Source organism: Rhinatrema bivittatum, chromosome 7 (assembly GCF_901001135.1).
Source record: "Rhinatrema bivittatum chromosome 7, aRhiBiv1.1, whole genome shotgun sequence".
NCBI classification, from domain to species: Eukaryota; Metazoa; Chordata; class Amphibia; order Gymnophiona; family Rhinatrematidae; genus Rhinatrema; species Rhinatrema bivittatum.
In genome coordinates, this window is record NC_042621.1 from 281,359,173 (window position 1) to 281,379,999 (window position 20,827).

The 20,827-nt window shown below is 43.9% G+C and overlaps 1 protein-coding gene across 1 annotated transcript in view; it reads left to right on the top strand.

Annotated features, from left to right (window-relative positions):
- The window catches only part of SORCS3 (sortilin related VPS10 domain containing receptor 3), a 1,039,444-nt gene that overhangs the window by 645,983 nt on the left and 372,634 nt on the right, over nt 1-20,827 (top strand). The window lies entirely within an intron of this gene.

Below are 20,827 nucleotides of genomic sequence, written 5' to 3' on the forward strand. Positions count from 1 at the left end.
GTCCTTTATATCATTTTTTTTAGGTTCACTAAAAGGCAAATTTTAAAAGCCCTATGCTTGCCAAAACCGGGAGATACGTACAAACGTTGTGCCGGCATGTGCCAAGCAGATTTTAAAAGCTGCCCATGCACGCGCATATTATCTCCTGCTATGTGCAAAAGTCAAAAGCTTTGAAAAAGGGGCAGGGATTGGTCTGGGCAGGCATGGGTGTGTCGGGGGAAGGCCAAGAGATGTGTGCGTAAATACTTAAAATGTACAGGCGCGCGTGCCAGGGTCCCCTGTACATAACTTTGCCACTGCTATGGATGGCGTGTAAGTAATAAAATAAAAAATTCTAGGCTAGTCAGTGGGGTTTTAAGGATTGGCGCTAACAGAGGGAAAGGAAGGCTATTAAACTAGGGGAAGTCCTGTCCCTTGCTTGGGCGAACTAGGAACCAACTGCTGAAACTGGCAATGGCGAGGAGGCACACCCCTTTTAAAATCCCCTCACTTACACGGTGGAAGTGGGATATGTTCGCACATGTGCACGTCCACTTAAAACTGTGCACAGGTGTGCGCGCTCAGCCTATAATATGCGCGCATACACGTGCCTGTGTTATAAAATTGCTGCGTCCATGGGCGCGAGCTGGCAAATGTGCGGACGTATGCGCCCGCGCTTGTTTAAAAGTTACCATCTAAGCTACAGTAAGAACAGATAGTTTCTTGTAGCACTAACTTTTGTTAATGGCTCATATTTGCTTAAAAAATACCACACTACCTCAAGTTCTTCACTAATCCCTTATTTTCTGTCTATCTAACATCTGTGGCCACATCTGCATTCCAATTTCTGTAAATCAGCTAACTGCAACTATCTTTTCACCTTGCTGGCAATTTTCAGACCGATTTAATACCATGCACCAGCCTCTGCGTACAGCTCCACATGCGATTGGAGGCGCATTTTGGATGCACGTCCATAACTCCCGATCCAATACAGGGATTAGCACGTCCAAAACGCGTGTCAAAATCACCGCATAGCTAATAGCGCTCATCACATGGAAATTCATGTAGTTCAATCAATTAGCTAATCCCCACAATCCAATAAATTTTCCCTGCGGCCAATGCACCCTTCCAACGTGGCAAATTTTACGCCAGCCCAGGGTTAGCATAAAGGTATGCCATGCTCAAGGGCACATTGAATAAAAAGACAAATTCTGCTTTCTGTGATTCCCCCTGATAGTATCGTAGCGATACTAAGTAGGAGGAACCAAATAAAGTAGTGATTTATATGAAAAAAAAAAGTCTTTGAAAAAAAGATTTGGGACATCCAATACACGCACAAGATACATGGTCCAGGCCATGGATCTTGTGCATGTATATACCGGTAGTGGGAGAAAATGTATGCTCGTAGATTGAGTGTCCGTTTTCTAAACCCGCTTGACAGCCACCTCTCCTGTGTGCCCGATGCCGAGGAGGCACCAAGGACGCACATTTGTCCCTAGTGCCTCCTTTTTAGCGTGACCCCTCATTTAAATATTCGATCGCATGCCCAGGAGAGGTGTCTGGGTGCTCTTTAGGAAAACGGGTGCTCAACACTGAGCTCCCATTTTCTGCACGCATTTATTGGATCGGCCTGATTGTACGTAAGTTAAAATATCTTCAGAGTCATGCTTAATGGGTTACAACGTGAGCAATACAGAAATCGATAGGATGCTGAGGTCAGAGGATTGAAATAAGAAGCCACGTTAAGACAGATCGGGTTCTTTTACTAGCGCAGCTAGAGGAGTTTCTCCAACTTGGTGATAGTCTTCAATTTGGAATTAAAAGGCTGTAGATTCAAATTTTAGCTGTATCATCTGTAAAGTAGGATGAAGCCCTATAGCATACTGTGGTGAATACTGGACTCTGATCCCCTGATTAAATGAGGTTCCCTAATCTGACCTTTGACAGAGGTGGAGATGAGAATTGTTAAGAATGCTTTTTCTTCTTGAGTAGAGATAGTCACAAATTCTGACTGATGATCTGGGTGGGAGGTGGGAGGCTTGGTTTGTGATTTTTATTTGGTGATTATGAACCCTAAGTGAAATTACAACTTGGTATTACAGTTTCTAAGCTTTTTCTTTCCAGGTCAGTTTCTGGATTTTGACCCATAGAAAAAGCTCAACAAACAAGTTGTGGATGTCAGTGTGCTTCTTGTTCACAGGGACATAATGTGGCTTATCATAAGTGAAGGTGATAAACTCGTCCTTACCCGCTTTAGCGGGAACACAGCAATATAGCTGCACAAAATGGTCTCCCACCAGCTGGTGCTCTACAATATCTTTGTATAGGTATAGGGGCAGATTTTCAAAGGGATACGTGCGTAACCCCCGAAAAGCTGCCTCTGCCTGCCCCTGCACGCGCCCAGCCTATCTTGCGTAGGCTCGGCGGCACGTGCAAGCCCAGGGACACGCGTTTGTCCCGTAGCTTCGAAAAAGTGGCGTTCCGGGGGCGGGACTGGAGGCGGGGCCATGGTCTGGGGGTGGCCCGTGGGCATGACGGCGTTCCGGGGCGTGGCCGAGTGCCCTGACACAGCGGCCTGTGGGAGGGGAATAGGCAGGGTTAGGGGCAGAGATAGGAGTGGGGTGGGGTGGAGGCTTGACCAATGGTGGGAGTAGCATGGTTTGGGGCAGGAGGAATGGGGTTTGGGAGTGGGGCATGGGCGAGGCTATATCCATTCACTTCTATGGGAGTGGGGGGGGGGGGGGGGGGGCATGGCTTAGACCAGAAGTGAACACTGATTGGCTGATGTCAGTTTTGAATGACAGTGCATCCATAGACTACTGGCCTTCTTGTCTTTGCTGTCTGGAGAAAAAAGCTCTCACTCCTCTCTTTTAATTGCTTATTGTAAGTAAACTCTCTTATGCTTCCCTCTAACACGTTCCTCTTCTAGTAATACATATCAATCGCCCAGCCACACCAGAGGTGCACTGGAATGTACCACACTTTCTGATTGCTAGGCATCGACGTAACTATTATTACAATAATGAGGCAATGAGCCTTCTATCTGTGTCAGAGAAATGGCTCTCTTACCTTGCTAATCTTTCTACAAGGGGAAGTAGATAAGGGCAGAATGGTACCAGGGAAGGAAGGAAAAAGAATAGAGATGGTACAGGAGATAGACAAGCGGTGCAAAGAAAGGAGACAGAGCATCGCAGAAAAAGGAAAGGGGGAAGGCCTTGGGGCACAGGGATATACACACACCAACAGACTCTCCTGCTTGCCGTAAGGGGGGTAAAACCTCAAAGATCTCAAGTGGGTACAACAGAACAGAGTGTCATCCAAGAAAAATAATCATTCTGTTTAAAATGTTTTGTTAAAAATGTTCTGTTAGCTAAAAGAACTCGTCTTCCAGTTAAAGAACAAAAGGATATTATTAAAAACTGACACAGTGCATGCATGTCTGTGTGCAAAGACTCTGCCGACTCTAGCAGAAAGGATGCTTCTTAAACCGCAGTAATTCTCTGCAAATTTTAATGAATCTGGCCTGAACAATGCTAATTACTTGGCTCTTTGTAGGTACCGTACTGAAGTCATGTAACATCTAAGTTACTGAGAGCAGTTTTGAAAGAAAGAAGTCTACAGAGAAAAGGGAACGGAAGCGCCTGGAATAATGCAATGTTAAAATACAATATCAGAAGAAGTAATCTGTTTGGATTCTGTTTAATAAAACAAGAGTTTTGAATAGAGTCTCAGAGAATAGCCACCCTCATGCATTCCATTTTATATGCCACTAGGCAACAAAAAGCATCAAAAACTCTGGCAATTAAAATTTGGTCCCTATGTACTCGGACAAAGACCAAAAACAAATTTCATTAAATGGAAATACTGTGTACTGTTAAAACATAGAAACATAGAAATGATAGCAGAAAAGAACCAATGGTCCATCCAGTCTGCCCAGCAAGCTTCCCATGGTAGTATCTGCTGTGCCGTGCAGGTTAACCCATTGTATCAGTCAGTTTTGCTTCATGTGCTTTGCTAATGGACTTGTCCATTGAAGCAGTCCTGTGTTTTTCCTTAATGTCTGCGTATCAGTACCCTAGACTGTAAAAAAGTCATGGCTCGTGTTGTTTGTCTCTGAAACCAAATTCCTCTTTCCTTTCACTCTCGCCCCCTCCTCCGAAGCAGAGAGCGATGTTGCACTTGCATCAAAAGCATCAAAGCCGATTGGTGAAGGGTAGTAATCTCATACCTTCTGTTAAGGGTAGTAACTGCTGCTCTATGCAAATTACCTCCATGCTTATCAATTCCCCAGACTGTAAAAGGCGGGGCTCTCTTTGGTTGCTGTCTAAATCCAATTCCCCTTTTCCCCTGCCGTTGAAGCAGAGAGCAATGTTGGAGTTGCATGAAAAGTATCAAGGCTTATTGGTTAAGGGTAGTAAACGCCGCACCAGCAAATAACCCTCATGCACGCTTTTTTCGTTTCACTTAGGACCTGGCCATAGAAGCAGTCCTGTACTTTTTCCCTTATGTCTGTATAACAGTATCCCAGATCATGGAAGTTAGGGCCCTTGGTTGATATCTGAATTCAATTCCTCTTTTCCCCCTGCCTTTTAAACAAGGAGCAATGTTGCAGTTGCATAAAATGTAATAATCTCACCTTATTTTTTCGTTTTTGTAAATTAACAGCGTTTTTGAGAATAAATAAAAATAATTAAATGCGGGATGAGGTAAGGTTCATATACCTAGACGCATGCCTCCACGGCCTTGCCTCTTGATTTATAATATAATCATTAACTCACCTCCCTCCCACTCACTTTATTTGTTACAATTTTTTTAGAATTTTTTGTTCAATACTTTATTAATTTTGTTTTATTATAAAATGTGATATGCTCTTCACCATATCCCTGAGCTCACCAAATTTTTATGTCCTTCAATATCTCTGAAGTGTTTTATTTCAGAAATAAACCTTCTTCCTTGTTCATTGGAACTTTCTACCTTTAAAGACTTATAAATGTTTACTTAAAATAGAAGCTTAAGTCTTGTGGCTTAGCGGATAGGGAATAATATCACTTTAAATCCAACAGAAAATATTTGTGAAAGCGCCAAGATATTGAAAGTCAATAAGGCTAGTTTCTTGTTATATTCACAAATGCCACCTCGTTATTATAAATCACAAAAACTTATCTCCCTATCCTTTTCTTCATCAGGGGAGTGTACGTCCGTTCTTTAATTCGCGCTCACAGGTACTAAGACTCTGGTCAATGGCGTGCTTCTGTCAGTTCGCTTCTTTCTTGCCTTGGTCAATGGCGTTCTTCCTCCTTCCTTTCTCACAGGCTGGCTAGCTCTGGATGACGGCTCCATAACTGAAGACAATACTCCAGGTGAGGCCCCACCAAGGACCTGTACAAGGGTATTATCACTAGGGATGTGCAGAGCAAAATTTTATGTTCATATTTTTTATGTCCGAAAGGGGGTCCCACTTGCGGCCAATATGGACATAAAAAAAAATCCAATGAGTTGGGTATATGTACATATGTGCAAAAAAAAAATTTAAACCCCCTCACCCTCCTTAATCCCCCCCCCAGACTTACCACAACTCCCTGGTGATCGAGCGAGGAGTGAGGACGTCATTTCTGCAATCCTTGGCGAGAAGCATGTGACGTCGGTGGCACGTCGAGTGACGCGGCGTCACGTGATTCCCGGCAAGTTCGTGCCGGACGGCTCGTTCGGCCCAAAAAGAACTTTTGGCCAGCTTGGGGGGGCCTCCTGACCCCCCCAAGCTGGCCAAAAGTTCTTTTTGGGCCGAACGAGCCGTCCGGCGCGAACGAGCCGGGAATCACGTGACGCCAACGTCACGTGATTCCCGGCAAGTTCGCGCCGGACGGCTCGTTCGGCCCAAAAAGAACTTTTGGCCAGCTTGGGGGGGCCTCCTGACCCCCTCAAGCTGGCCAAAAGTTCTTTTTGGGCCGAACGAGCCGTCCGGCGCGAACTTGCCGGGAATCACGTGACGTCGCGTCTGAGTGACGCGGCGCCACGTGATTCCCGGCTCGTTTGCGCCGGACGGCTCGTTCGGCCCAAAAAGAACTTTTGGCCAGCTTGGGGGGGCCTCCTGACCCCCCCAAGCTGGCCAAAAGTTCTTTTTGGGCCGAACGAGCCGTCCGGCGCGAACGAGCCGGGAATCACGTGACGCCGGCGTCACTCGACGTGCCGCCGACGTCACATGCTTCTCGCCAAGGATTGCAGAAATGGCGTCCTCACTCCTCGCTCCATCACCAGGGAGTTGTGGTAAGTCGGGGGGGGGGGGGATTAAGGAGGGTGAGGGGGTTTATATTTTTATTTTGGCTCAACAATCGCGATTTCCCACATATCGAACATATCTATGTTCGATATGTGGGAAATCCGATCGTTTATGTCGAATCAATTTTTTAAGTAAAAAAAAAATATGAGTTGCGTTTTACTAATGCGGTCAATCCGAATGCACACCCCTAATTATCACCTCCTTTTGCTTACTGGTTATTCCTCTCTTTGTGCAGCTTAGCATTCTTTTGGCTTTAGTTATTGCCTTCGCACATTGCTTCACAATCTTCAGATCCCCAGACACTATTACCCCAAGATCCTTCTTTTGGTCCGTGCACATCAGTCTTTCACCTCCCATCACATACAGCTCTTTTGGATTACCATATACCAGATGCATGATTCTGCACTTCTTGGCATTGAATCCCAGCTGCCAAATCTTCAACCACTCTTCAAGCTTTCTTGAATCCCTTTTCATTCTCTCTACTCCTTCAGGCATGTTCACTCTGTTGCAAATCTTAGTATCATCCCCAAATAGACAAACTTTACCTTCTATCCATTCCGTAATGTCGCTCACAAAGATATTGACCAGAACCGGTCCCAACACCGATCCCTGTGGCACTCCGCTTAACATGGCTCTCTTCAGAGTATGTTCCATTTACCATTACACGCTGTCTCCTATCGATCAACCAGTTTATAATCCACCTTGGCACTCACTCCCAAGTTTCTGATTTTATTCACAAGCCTCCTAGGCAGGACTATATCAAAAGCTTTGCTGAAATCCAAGTAGATCACATCAAGTGCTCTTCCTCAATCCAATTCTCTAGTCACCCAATCAAAAAAACAATCAGATTTATCTGACAGGACTTTCCCCTGGTGACTCCATGCTGCCTCGGGACCAGCAGCCCACCAGATTGTAGATAGTTCATTATCCTTTCCTTCAGCAGCGTCTCTATTATTTTTCCCACCACCAATGTGAGACTAACCTGCCTGTAGTTTCCATTCTCCTCTCTGCTACCACTCTTGTGAAGCATTACTCTTCTCTAATCTCACAGTACCACTCTTCTTTCCAGGGATCTATTGAAAAGGTACTTTAGTGGACACACCAACATATCTCTGAGCTCCTTCTGTATCCTGGGATGTACCTCATCCGGCCCCATGGCCTTGTCCACTTTCAGTTTGCCTAGCTCTTCCCATAGATGGAGTTTCATCTACCCCATCTCCAGCAAGGATCCTTCTCTAGGGTCTTCTTTAGTTATCACCGAACTGAAGTAATTGTTTTATATTTCTACCATTTCTTCATCTCTCTCCGCACATTGATCATTGTCACCATTTAATTTCACTAAAACATCTCATACCTTCCTTCTTTCCCTGATATATCTGAAAAATGTTTTGTTACCTCTTTGGCAATCCTTTCTTCTACTTGATCTTTTGCTTTCCTGATTTCTTTCTTTGTGTCCCTCAGTTTCACCAGGTAGTCTTCCCTGTGTTCCTCTTTTTGGGATCCTTTATACTACTTGAACGCTGTTCTTTTTGCTTTTATTTTTTCAGCCACTTCCTTTAAGAACCAGATCAATTTCTTTTTCCTCTTACTTTTCTAACATATAGATGTGTTGCCTTTGTAACAGCTCTTTTCAGTTTGGCTCATCCATTTTCTCCCAGTCCCAGTTCTTCCTCTATGAACATTCCCATTTTGACAAAGTCTTTATTTGTGAAATTCAAAACTTGGATTTTTGTGTGTCTTCTCTGTATCCTGTTTGCAATATCAAACCATACTGTCTGATGATCACTGGTGCTCAGGTGGGCACCTACTCAGACATTTGAGACATTTTCCCCATTTGTGAACACCAGGTCACACCTTCCCTCATTGGTTCCATTACCAATTGTTTGAACAGAGCCCCTTGAAGGGCATATACTATGTCTCTACTTCTTTAGATTCTGCAGATGGGATGCATCAATCCACAGCTGGTAGATTAAAATCTACAACTAGCAACACTTCTCCCTTCTTTCTCACTTTTTGGATATCTTTGACCAGATCTCTGCCCAGTTCGTCTAACGTTCAGTCTTCTCCTCACATTGTCCTTTGTTTCCCAAAAATGTATGCACAGAAGCAAAGCTTTCTGAGGTAGAGTTCAATTATTCCTTCAGCTGGCTGATAATATAAGGATGGATACCCTCCACTGCACCAATCCTGTCATACATGAATGATCCATAAGAACAAAATATAGGCAAACTATTGGACGTTAAAGGCTGCAGGTTTATTAAAATACAGTACCTGAGCCTCATGCTGTATGTTCACTTGAATACCACCCTATCAGGTGAATTTTCAAAGGAGTTACACATGTAAATGTAACATACAATCGTAGCAATTTTCAAAAGCCATTTACACATGTAAAGTGCACTTACACAGTGTAACCTATAGACAATTCAATCACATACATTGTAGCAATTTTTGAAAGCCCACTTTCACGTGTAAAGTGCATTTACGCATGTAAAACCCAGTTTTGCACATGCAAATCCTTTTGAAAATTACCCCTTGTATCTGTCCCAGTACTTTATTCACTACAGCCCAACAAGATACCATATCCCTAGGTAACCCAACCTGAAGACAAGCTAGGCACCAGCCAACAACCACAGCTAGCAAGGAGCCCACAACTAGAGGGGCCACCCCTAGACCTCATTTCTGATACATACAGCTCCCATCATTCTGCACATACTGACAAGCAACAAAAAATCATGGAAAAGGTAACCAAAAGCAATTCATTACCGAATGTAATTCAGAGAGGGGGTGGGTAAGCAGGAATCAACTGAGCGGCAAAAGGAGGTGGTAGGATCCCCTCCTACCTCCTCTTTACCTACTCCCTGGAATGCCCTCCTGGAAGATGTGGTGAAGACAAAATACTTGTTTTTATATTGTTTGTTGATTTTACGCTGCATTGGACAATGGCTATAGCAGTCCTATTCATTTTTAAAATAAATAAAAATCACTGAGAGGCTCCTAGGAAAAGTAAAAAGTCATGGGATAGGTGGCAATGTCCTTTCATGGATTGCAAACTGGCTAAAAGACAGGAAACAGAGAGTAGGATTAAATGGACAATTTTCTCAGTGGAAGGGAGTGGACAGTGGAGTGCCTCAGGGATCTGTATTGGGACCCATACTTTTCAATATATTTATAAATGATCTGGAAAGAAATACGACGAGTGAGATAATCAAATCTGCAGATGACACAAAATTGTTCAGAGTAGTTAAATCACAAGCAGATTGTGATAAATTGCAGGAAGACCTTGTGAGACTGGAAAATTGGGCATCGATATGGCAGATGAAATTTAATGTGGATAAGTGCAAGGTGATGCATATAGGGAAAAATAACCCATGCTATAATTACACAATGTTGGGTTCCATATTAGGTGCTACAACCCAAGAAAGAGATCTAGGTGTCATAGTGGATAACACATTGAAATCATCGGCTCAGTGTGCTGCGGCAGTCAAAAAAGCAAACAGAATGTTGGGAATTATTAGAAAGGGAATGGTGAATAAAACGGAAAATGTCATAATGCCTCTGTATCGCTCCATGGTGAGACCGCACCTTGAATACTGTGTACAATTCTGGTCGCCGCATCTCAAAAAAGATATAATTGCGATGGAGAAGGTACAGAGAAGGGCTACCAAAATGATAAAGGGGATGGAACAGCTCCCCTATGAGAAAAGACTAAAGAGGTCAGGGACTGTTCAGCTTGGAGAAGAGACGGCTGAGGGGGGGATATGGGGGTCTAGAACAGGTAAATGTGAATCAGTTATTTACTCTTTCGGATAATAGAAGTACGAGGGGGCACTCCATGAAGTTAGCATGTGGCACATTTAAAACTAATCAGAGAAAGTTCTTTTTCACTCAAATCACAATTAAACTCTGGTATTTGTTACCAGGGGATGTGGTTAGTGCAGTTAGTGTAGCTGGGTTTAAAAAAGGTTTGGATAAGTTCTTGGTGGAGAAGTTTATTTACCTGCTATTTATTTTATTTATTTATTTATTATTTTATTTAAAGTCTCTTCTATACCGATAGCCGTTCGCACATCGTATCGGTTTACATCAAACAAAAAACTTTTGGGCAGGGCCCTTACAAGTAACAGTCGAAGAAAGTTAACTAATGACAAGGTAACTAAATAAGGAGTATCATATGCAATTATAGTAACAGTAACTATTGATAAACTGATTGGCAGAAATAACTAAGTAAAAATAAATAAATAGAAAAACTATAATAAAATAACTACAATGTACATTATTTTTACAGCATTCTTAATCATATTCGACGGAGGGGTAACAGGTCAGCTACTTGAATTGTTACTCGCTTGCTGTTGGGGATTTTTATGCGTGGGAGGGGGTGAAAGGGGGTAAGCTTGTTGGAACAGCCACGTTTTAAGTTTTTTTTTTAATTTGGGAGTAGAGGTCTCAATGCGTAATTCAGGCGGCAAGGAGTTCCATATAGTGGGGCCAGCTAGGGAAAAAGCTCTGCTCATGGTAGATGAGAGTTTGATAGATTTGATTGAATGATTACAGAGGGTTCCTTGTAGGGCTGGGCGAGTAGGTCTATTAGAAGTACGAGGGAGGAGGGGGGGGTTGATCCAGTTGAGGTTAGTATTTATCAGACTTTTATGTATAAGGGAGAGCGCTTTGTAAAGTATTCGAGAGGGTATTGGGAGCCAATGGAGCTCGATAAGTATGGGTGTAATGTGGTCTCTTTTTTTAGAGTTTGTCAGTATGCGTGCTGCGGCGTTTTGTAAAAGTTGTAATGGTTTGGTATGTGTTGAAGGGATGCCAAGGAGGAGGGCGTTACAGTAGTCTATTTTAGACAGGATAATAGACTGAAGAACTGTGCAAAAGTCAGAAAAGTGAAGTAATGGTCTGAGTTTTTTTTATCGTTTGTAGCTTAAAGTAGCAATCCTTTATGATAGAGTTAATAAATGGTTTAAAAGTGAGATAGTTATCAATAAGGACACCTAGGTTGCGAGTGTGTGCGGAGAAAGATGTAGATGCATATGAGGGTGGAATAGCTGGGAGAGGCTGCTTATTAGAGATGATTAGTAGTTCAGTTTTGTTGGGATTTAGGGTCAAGTGCATGTCTGTGAGGAGTTGGTTAATAGCAGAAAGGCAGGATTCCCATTTTTGTAGGGCAGTTTGGAGGGAGTCAGAAAAGGGGAAGAGAATCTGCACATCGTCTGCATAGATGAAATGCTTGATGTGAAGGTTTGTAAGAAGAGTGGTAAGGGGAAGCATGTAGATATTAAAGAGGGTAGAGGAGAGGGAGGAGCCCTGGGGAACACCTTGAGGGAGACTGATAGGTTCAGATTCATTGTTATCAGCTAGGACAGTGAAAAAGTGATTTTGGAGATAGGATTGTATCCAGGAGAGTGCGTTACCAGAGATCCCAATATTTCTGAGGATGTTGAGGAGGATAGAGTGATTGACAGTGTCAAACGCAGCAGAAATGTCTAGCATGGCAATCAGATAAGAGGATCCTGAGTCTGTTCCTCTGATAAGAGTGTCGGAAAGAGAGAGTAGCAGGGTTTCGGTACTTAAATGCTTCCTGAAACCATGTTGGGTTGATGGGAAAATGTTATGTTGTTCAAGGTGGAGAGAAAGGCGAGAGTTCACTAGTTTTTCAAGAATTTTGGCAAGTAGGGGTAGATTGGAAACAGGTCTGTAGTTAGACAATGTGGCAGGATCCAGATTGGGTTTTTTGAGTAGCGGTTTTACTACTGCTTGTTTGAGAAAGTTAGGGACTGTGCCTTGCTCTAGGGAGCAGTTGCATATGTTGGATAGAGGCTTGGCGATAACTTTGGGTATAGATAGTAGAAGTTTAGAGGGGATGGTCTCAGAGGGATGAGAGGAGGGTTTCATCTTTTTTAGGATGTTCTCAATTTCCAGGGAGGAAGACGAGTCAAAAGAGGAAAGAGTAGCTGAGGTGCTGATAATAGGAAGAAGAACATTGTTGTTATTGTGGGAAAAGTGTGCCGTGATGGATGCAACTTTATCTCTGAAGAAGTGTGTTAAATCGTTGCATCGGTTCTTGGAGGAGGTTGCTAGTTGTTGCGTGTGAGAGGGAGTGGTAAGGTCTGCAACCATAGAAAAAAGGGCCTTGGGGTTATGTTGTAGACCGTGTATTTTTCTGGCATAGTATTCGCGTTTAGTATGGAGGATGGAGTTTCTATATTCATGCATGCGTTGGTAATAGTTGGTCTTGGCTGCAGGGGAGTGGTACTTGCACCAACACCTTTCAGCAGCTCTAAGCTGAGTTTTAAGAATTTTGAGATCGTGTGTGTACCAGGGTTTTCTATTTCTACGGTTCGGGTTGAGGGTTTTTGTTGTTATTGGGCAATGCTTGTTGGCAATGCTACGTGTGATGTTGACCCAAGAGGAGAAGGCATTGTCTGGGGAAGAGAGGTCAATTTGACTGTCTATGTCAGAGCATGCTTGCGTGATAGTGTCCACAGTGCAAGTTTTACGGTATTTAAAGGATATGGGTTGGCAAGGTAGTGTAGGGGAAATTTGCAGAAGAGTAAGGTTAGTAAGAATCAAAGAGTGATCAGACCAAGGTACTGCCAGGCATGATGGGGGATTGCTTATGTTGAAGGGGGAGTTGATGAAGATCAGATCTAGGGTGTGTCCAGCTTTGTGTGTAGGGGAGTGAACAATTTGATTGAAACCCATAGCTTCGAGGGCGGACATGAATGCTTCACAGGCCGGGGATTGTGGGCAGGCATCCACGTGTAAGTTAAAGTCTCCAAGGAGAATCGTGGGTATGTCAGCAGAAAGGGAATTAGCAAAGAATTCAATCAGGGGGGATGAGTCTTTCTCTAGTAGACCTGGGGGGGTGTAAATGAGACAGATTTGCAGCGACTTAGATTTGAAAAAGCCTACTTCGTACTGGTTTGGGAGATCGCATTTCTGGGCAAGAAGTTGGAGATCCTTTTTTACAGTTAAAAGTAGGCCACCGCCTCTCTTCTTTTTACGTGGGATTGAGAACACGTCGTAGTTGTCTATGGGCAGTTGGTTGATGAGGGGAGTGTCATGTTGTTTAAACCAGGTTTCAGTGACAGCACATATTTCTGGTTTAGAGTCAGTTAGAATGTCATGTAGGAGATGGGTTTTCTTTTGGAGGGATTGGGCATTGAACAAAATGATAGAAATGAGTAAGAGACTGATGGCTTGTATGCGAGTGAAAGTGGGGATCAGAATAAGCCTTCTTTTATTGTGTGTGGTCTTGTGGTGTGTGGTCCTGTGGAATATTAAGGGAGGAATTTTTGAGTGGTGTCCGAGTTGAAAGGATAAGGAGCAGTCACAGATTAAAGGAGGCATTGTTGACTGGTGGATTAGACCAATCTCAAAAATGGAATTTACAGGTTATTCAAAGTGCATGTTATACCGTGCAGACTCAATAATGACAATGCAAGTTATACAGTCCTGACTAGAATACAACATTTCATAGTGACTAGCTATGGGATACAGCACGAAGCAGATTATGGCACAGCGCAGGTTATACGGTTGCTTATTAAATCACAATTTCAGAGTGTCTATGAAGGGATAGTTGCTGTGAGATTGCTGCTTTAACCTCACTTCAAGGTTGAGGAGGAGCACTGGGAGAAGTAGTTCAATGGATGGGAGGTCAGAGCTCATGCATGTGTGGGGGGTGAGCGATTAAGGGGGGAATTCACTTAGGCTTCAGGTGGCAAAAGCAGCGGCTATACCTCAGAGACACTGCCGGGGGGGCTTCGGAGCCGGGCCTTGCTTGGACAGGTGGCGAGGAGTGCTCTGCACTCTGCAGTGTTGGGTGTTAGAATGATTGCTTCAAAAATATTGCCTCCTTGGTCAACTGTGGGACAGGCGGTCCGCAGAAATAAGATAGCGTTGGAGGGGGAGTCAAAGCGGTTCTTCAGGTCTGTTCGAAGGGGCTGCTCGAAGGGGCGCTCAAAGGGGTGGGCCCCTTTGTCGCGCGGCGCCGGAGCTGCAGTGAGTTTAAAGGACCTCTGTGCCCTTTCTGATTGGCTGCAGGTAAGTGGTAGGAGGCGGGCCTTCTTTCCTGTCGGGGCGGTGGCAGGACGGCGCGGTAGGCCGCGTGGTCAGGCCTACCGCGCGGGGTCAAGGGAGAAATTTAATGGCCTTACCCCGATGGGTCTGTGGCGCCGATCGCGCAGGCCCTCCCTCGATCCGGATGCCGCGTGGAGAAGAGGAATCGCCGGTGCTGGAGCTGCTTGCCGGTGCTGGAGCTGCTTGCTATTAATCAAGTTGACTTAGAGAATAGCCACTGCTATTACTAGCATCAGTAGCATGGGATAGACTTAGTGTTTGGGTACTTGCCAGGTTCTTGTGGCCTGGATTGGCCACTGTTGGAAACAGAATGCTGGGCTTGATGGACCCTTGGTCTGACCCAGTATGCCATGTTCTTATGTTCATCTGGACCTGAAACCACAAAGTAAACACTAAAACAAAACAATATATGAGACCAGCTGTCAAATCAGCTACTTGGAGGCCTGTACTCTAAAGTGCAGTGTGTATGCCAAGGCCACGTAGCTATGGACTAATGGCTTAGGGATTGATTTTTAGAAAAATGGGAACAGCTGGATGCATTCCCAGGGAGCGTTTTACAAAATGTAGCCAGGTAGTAGAATTTTGAGTGCTATCTGGCTGAATTTTGTCAGACAAATCTAGGCACTGCAATAGCAGGCCTAAATCTGGCCAGCCACCACTCATCTATCACTCCCTGAGCCCTGATCCAAACAAAGGTCCCCTAAGTGCCAATCCCTCCTCCAATCTAGAAAAGAAGTCCCTCTACAGCCCCGATCCCCCTCTCAAAACCCTCCACACTATTTCTTCTGGCTGGGGTTGGGAGAAGGATCGGAGGTGCCTGAGAAGGTCCTGGAAAACTGCCTGGGGCCTGAGGAAGCAGCAGCAGGGGGCCTGGGAAGCCCTATTTAGTTAGGTTTTTTTTTTCTGTTTCGGGGTAGTCTTTTTAAATATTTATTTCAGTAAACTAAAGAATCAAAATTATCATTCAAACAAAATGAAAAATGAACTCCCTCCCCACCTCCCGAAATCACAAACCAAACCAAAACATAAATCTTTTGTCTGTTTATCCCCAGTATTGAGTAATTGAAATCTCCCATTATTATTGTGTTTGCCAATTTTATTAGAATGTTCAATCAGAGATCCCACAGATTAATCAACAAGACGGCCTCATTTTGACTGAGTCCAGTTTTATCAATGTTTTCTTTTAGAGCTTCAGTGACAAAACTCTGTGCTTAAGGAGTCTCTCCTCTGCTTACCAAGTAGCAAACAGAGCTTTTGTGCTACCTAAAAGCCTTTATTCATTAGCAAAGAGTTTGCTCCATTCCTAAGGCATAAGATATTATTTAAAAGGCTCCCAAAATATTTAAGAATAAGGGGATGTGCAGGTCAAAAAAAATGTTGTTTTGTGTTGGGTCTTTTTGGGATTGATTTTCATTGTTGTTAATGTTTTCCCCTCTTTTTTTGTAACATTTCGGAAAGAGTGCGCACTAAAAATGATAGAAGAAAACAAGGGAATTTTGTGCTCTTTTTCCTGTCGTTTTATTTTGAAAACAACAAGAAACAACTTGGACAATGTCTATGTTGTTTCAAACAAATGTACATCCCTATTAAGAATTGCTAGTGATGGAATGAGTGCAGCCGCATGACAGGCTGGAGGCAATGGGGGTTACCCCTTACCTGCTGATGGCAGATCATTTGCACAGGAAATGTTTTGGGGCAGCAGGGAACACAGAGAACGTATTGAGGCATAGGGAGTGGTGCATACAGCAGCTGTTGGGGGCAGCAAGGTGCAGATAGGAATTTGCAGCCTGTTTGCTGACCCTCCAGTCTTGCCCTGGATTCTCCAGATAGTAAAGGTCAACTTCCAGATTGCTGCTGAAAGCAATTCTGGACAAAATTCACTCTTGTCTCTAAAAAAAAAAAAAAAAAAAGAAAACAGAATGGTGAGCCAGATTTATGTTGTCATCAGTTCCGCATTATTATATACTCCTGCAGACTATGTAGCCCACTCAGTGTCTAAATGGGCATCTAAATGGCAGATGAAATAAAGTGATGCATATAGGGAAGAATAATGATGTTGGGTTCCAGGAAAAGGATCAAGGAATCATTGTAGGCAATAATTTGAAATCTTTAGCCCAGTACATGGTGATATTAAAAAAAAAAGCAAATGGAATGTTAGGCATTATAAGTAAAGGAATGGAAAGGAAAATAGAGGATATCACATAATTCGTCTTTGTCGATCCATGGTGTGACTATATCTTGAATACTGTGTGCAGTTCTATTTATTTATCTTATTTATATTTCACAGATCTCTAGTTTTCTTTGCAGATTATAATTTGCATAATTAATTTTACACATAACACATAATAAATAATATACACCTTTATACAATAACATAGAATAAAACAATCAAATTAAATCAAATCAATTAAAATGTTAATAATATAAAACCACAACCATTGTTTATTTCATTCAGTAAAAACTTTATTAAAAAGAAAAGACTTGATCTTTTTCTTAAACATCAAATAATCAACCTCACTCTGTTTCAAAAAAGATATAGCAGAATTGGAAAAGGTACAAAGAAGAGCAACCAAAATTATAAAGTGGATGAAATGGATCTCCTATAAGGATAAGGTTCCAGTCTGGAGAAGAGATAGCCGAGAGGAGATATGATAGGGTTCTCTAAAATCCTGGATCAGGTAAACAGAGAACAGTTATTTATCCTTCCAAATAGTACTAGTGTAGGAGATATCAGACGTTTTTAGCCACTGTATAAAACCAAATATGAATACTGTCCCCACAAGAGGGATGCCGACTTCATAAGATGGACCCTGACATATATGTTTCAACAGAAAAACAAAATGAGGAACTTTTGACCAGAATAACAATATGTGCCTAGGTTATCTGATCTACCTGTTTAACTTAAGGGCTATAGCTTTTCTCTGCAGACAATGAACTAAGATTGACCAGGACAGGGGACAGTTCACAGACACAAAAACAACCTAATACTGCCCAGAAATGAAAAACAGCCTAACCAAAGGGCAGTTTATCAGACAGATCAGCTCACAGAAAAGCGTTGACACCGGCAAGACAGCTCATGGGTCAAGAGGTTGTAGGACCAAGATCGGATCCCGGTATGGAGTCACCACATAACAGGAGCAGTGACCTCCCTCCCCCAATGTGAAAGGAGAACCAGCGGCCTAAAATGAAGACATAACGCCATCTGCCCCTCTGCCCGACTGTGCATGAGCTTTTACATATTCACGCTTTGCCGGTTAAAAGTAGCTGGGGAGAGAGCTCAGAGGCCGGCGAAAGAAGAACCATGAACACCTGAAGACAATTCCTGAGCCTTCACCCCCCACCCCCCCTGCCCCTCCCGGTGATGAAACAGAGGAGCTCCGATGTCCTGCACATCTAAGAAGCCCTGCTGTTACCTGGTTGTTTGTCTCCACCCTGTCTTATCTTCTCCAGGGCACAGCCAAGCCTCCCGAGTCCAGCAATTGACAGGCACCAAGGATGCAAGCTCCCTTTGGCAGAGACTGCCTCAGAGAGAAATGGAAGGTAAAGGTTTTGGAGTTGGTAGTTAACTAATTAATTTATTAATATACCCTATGCAAGTCAAGGTCTCTGAAATGTTAAGTTTACTAATGATGCAGAGCTTTACTCAGTATAAACCGATGCTGAGCAGCAAGGACTGTAGAGACACATATTGTCTGTTTAATTCTAACTGCTAAACCTGAAATGGCCGAAAATAAAGCAGTCTGATTCTGAGACAAACAGGTGTCCTTTCATAGACTTTTCGGATTCTATACAAGGTAATAAGTGGTAAGTTTCTGTAGTATGGCCAGTGTCCCCCAGACTGACCCAGTATGTTATTTTTTATGTTGTTATATTTCAGTTTTTAAATGCCAAAGAAGAAAGACAACACGAGCAAAACATCCAACTGCAGGAGTCTACCTTTTATGAGATAAATGCAATAATACCATGTATTCAGCTTTCTGACTGCAATCAAAACATTATTTGGTTATCAGTCAATTTATACTTGTAAACTATTTTTTTAGTACTTTTTAAGAGTTTTGTTGAATTAACACACACACACACACACACACACACACAAACACACATACCAGCATACCATTAACATACACCCACATGCACACAGAATTATCAGCTACCAAAAAGTAAATGCCATCACTATTTTGAAATATGATTTAAAGTATTACTACTGATTTTTCAATATTATTTTATTTAAATGCATTTGATCAAACCCAGTCCTATAAATCAATGTATATGGGGTTGAAACAACCAGAGAGAGTCCAACCAGAGTTGGAAACCAGGGACAGTAACTTTTAAACCTGTGCGCAGGCATCCATGTGCGCGCGGTTCCCGGCGCGCATACATGGACGCACTGATTTTATAATATGCGTTTGTCAATGTGCGCATGTTATAAAATCCGCTACCCTTGCACACGATTTTATATCAGCACGCGCATGTGCGCACGAGTGACAAATAGTGTGGGGGGGGATTTCACAACCTGCGTGCAGCAACGCGATAGGCCCTATTCCCCATTCCCTCCCAGTCCTTTCCAGTAAAGGAGCGGACTGGGAGGGAACTTCCTAAACCCCTATCTAACCTGCCTCCTTTTTCTCCTACTAACCCCGATCTCTAAAATCCCGCAAACTTACCTTTTTTTTTTTTGTTTGTTTTTGTTGCGACCGTCGCTGTCCAACGTCTCCACTCCGCACTCCTTACCTCTTTGGCGACTCCCTCTTTGGTTGATGGAAGTTTGGCTGCCGCGGCCTTATCTTGACGACCTACTCCGGCGTCCCCGGACCGGCTAGAAACTGCCTTCCGCCATGTTCTTCTGAGGCCTAACGGCACGCGCGCAGTAGGGCCAAGACTGAAGTACCAGCTGTGGCGCGAACCTCAGGGGCGTCCCCCTGAGATGACGTCATCCTCACGGGATACTTAAGGTCTTCGTTTTTGCTAGCTATTCGAGTTAGCAAGGAGATTCTTCCAGGTATCACTGCGGATGGGATTCGCTCTCTGCATACCTTGCTACTCTGCCTCCTCGGACTTTACCAGGGGTACCCGCTCCTCGGGGGCCTCTCTCTCTCTTACTTTTCAGGTCGCAGTCTGGAACCAGTACTCGCTCCTCGAGGGCCCATGTTCCCAGACCTGCTACCGAATACTACTTCTGCCAGGAAGTCACCGCTGCCTACAATACCAGTGAGTTACCATCTCTGTCTCAGAGCTTTTCCTGGACCCAGGTACTCGCTCCTCGAGGGCCTACTTCATTTCAGCCTCTGGGCTGCCTCAAGAGACTATTGTGTGAGTGTTACCACCCAGGTTCTGTTCCTGAACTCTGCATACGCTGCCTACTCACTATCTTCAGTTTCTCTACAGCTCAGCCATCCTGGGATCGCTGTTCCAGTGCCTGAGGGACTACAGTCCAGCCGGGCATTCCAGCTCACTACTGCCACCTCTGATGGTTCACTTACAGTTTAATAAAAGAACTAGTGTGTGTCTGTCTCTCAACTCTGAGCCTGACCGGTGGTCCCTCTCGGGATCTTCCCCCGGGGGCGTGGTCATCTGCCACTGGCCCAAGGATCCACCCACAAATATCACAAATAATAACAGTTTTATACATTATCTGCTCTCCGGAGCAGTGGTAGATTGCACGGGCCAGTTGGCTGCTGATGTGGTCTATCCCGGCCCACCCACTCCTCGCCCACTCCTCACCCACTCCTCGCCTGCCCCTTTTTTCCAAACCCGTTCTTCACGTGTCCCGGGAGATACGCGTGTGGCCGTGGACGTTTGAAAATCCCGGCGGCACACACATGGCCCAGCCAAAATTGTATCTTTCGGTTTTCATGCGTGCAGGCTTTTAAAATTAGCCCTTAAGTTGCCACAGCATAATAATTTGAGGGCAGCAGTGTGGACTGTTAGATCCTGAATTATGAAACTAGCCTCCCTCCTCTTACCCCTTCCGATCCTTTTCTTCTCTTTCCCCACCTCCATCCCCATCCCCATCCCTATCCTAGCTGTTCATATACTATTCCGTATTTTGAGCTGGTCACTTCTTTAATAGCAGAGTAAAATAGCAACCTATTGGTTGTGCCATCAAATTCACTGATGCACTTGTGTCACCTAAAACCACAGGGGTCAATTTTAAAAGGAGAGCGCGCGCGCGCACATGAACGCACCGATTTCATAAAATGTGCGCGCTATAAAATCCGATAGCCACGCGCACATGCGCAAGGCCCAGCACGCGCGTAAATCCCAAAATTTACGCATGTAGCCCTTTGAAAATTGACATCATTCTTATGCTCTTTTATGAGAAGTTTATCACGGGTGAGCTTTTGCCTCACTAAAGCTGATTTGCTGACACTGTAAAATTACAAGCATTGGAGGTCATTTTCAGAGTCCTGCATGTCAAAATTAGCATGTACTCACGTAAGTAGCCTGTCCTTGCATAATCACTATTTTATAATAGTCAAAAGCATGTTTGTA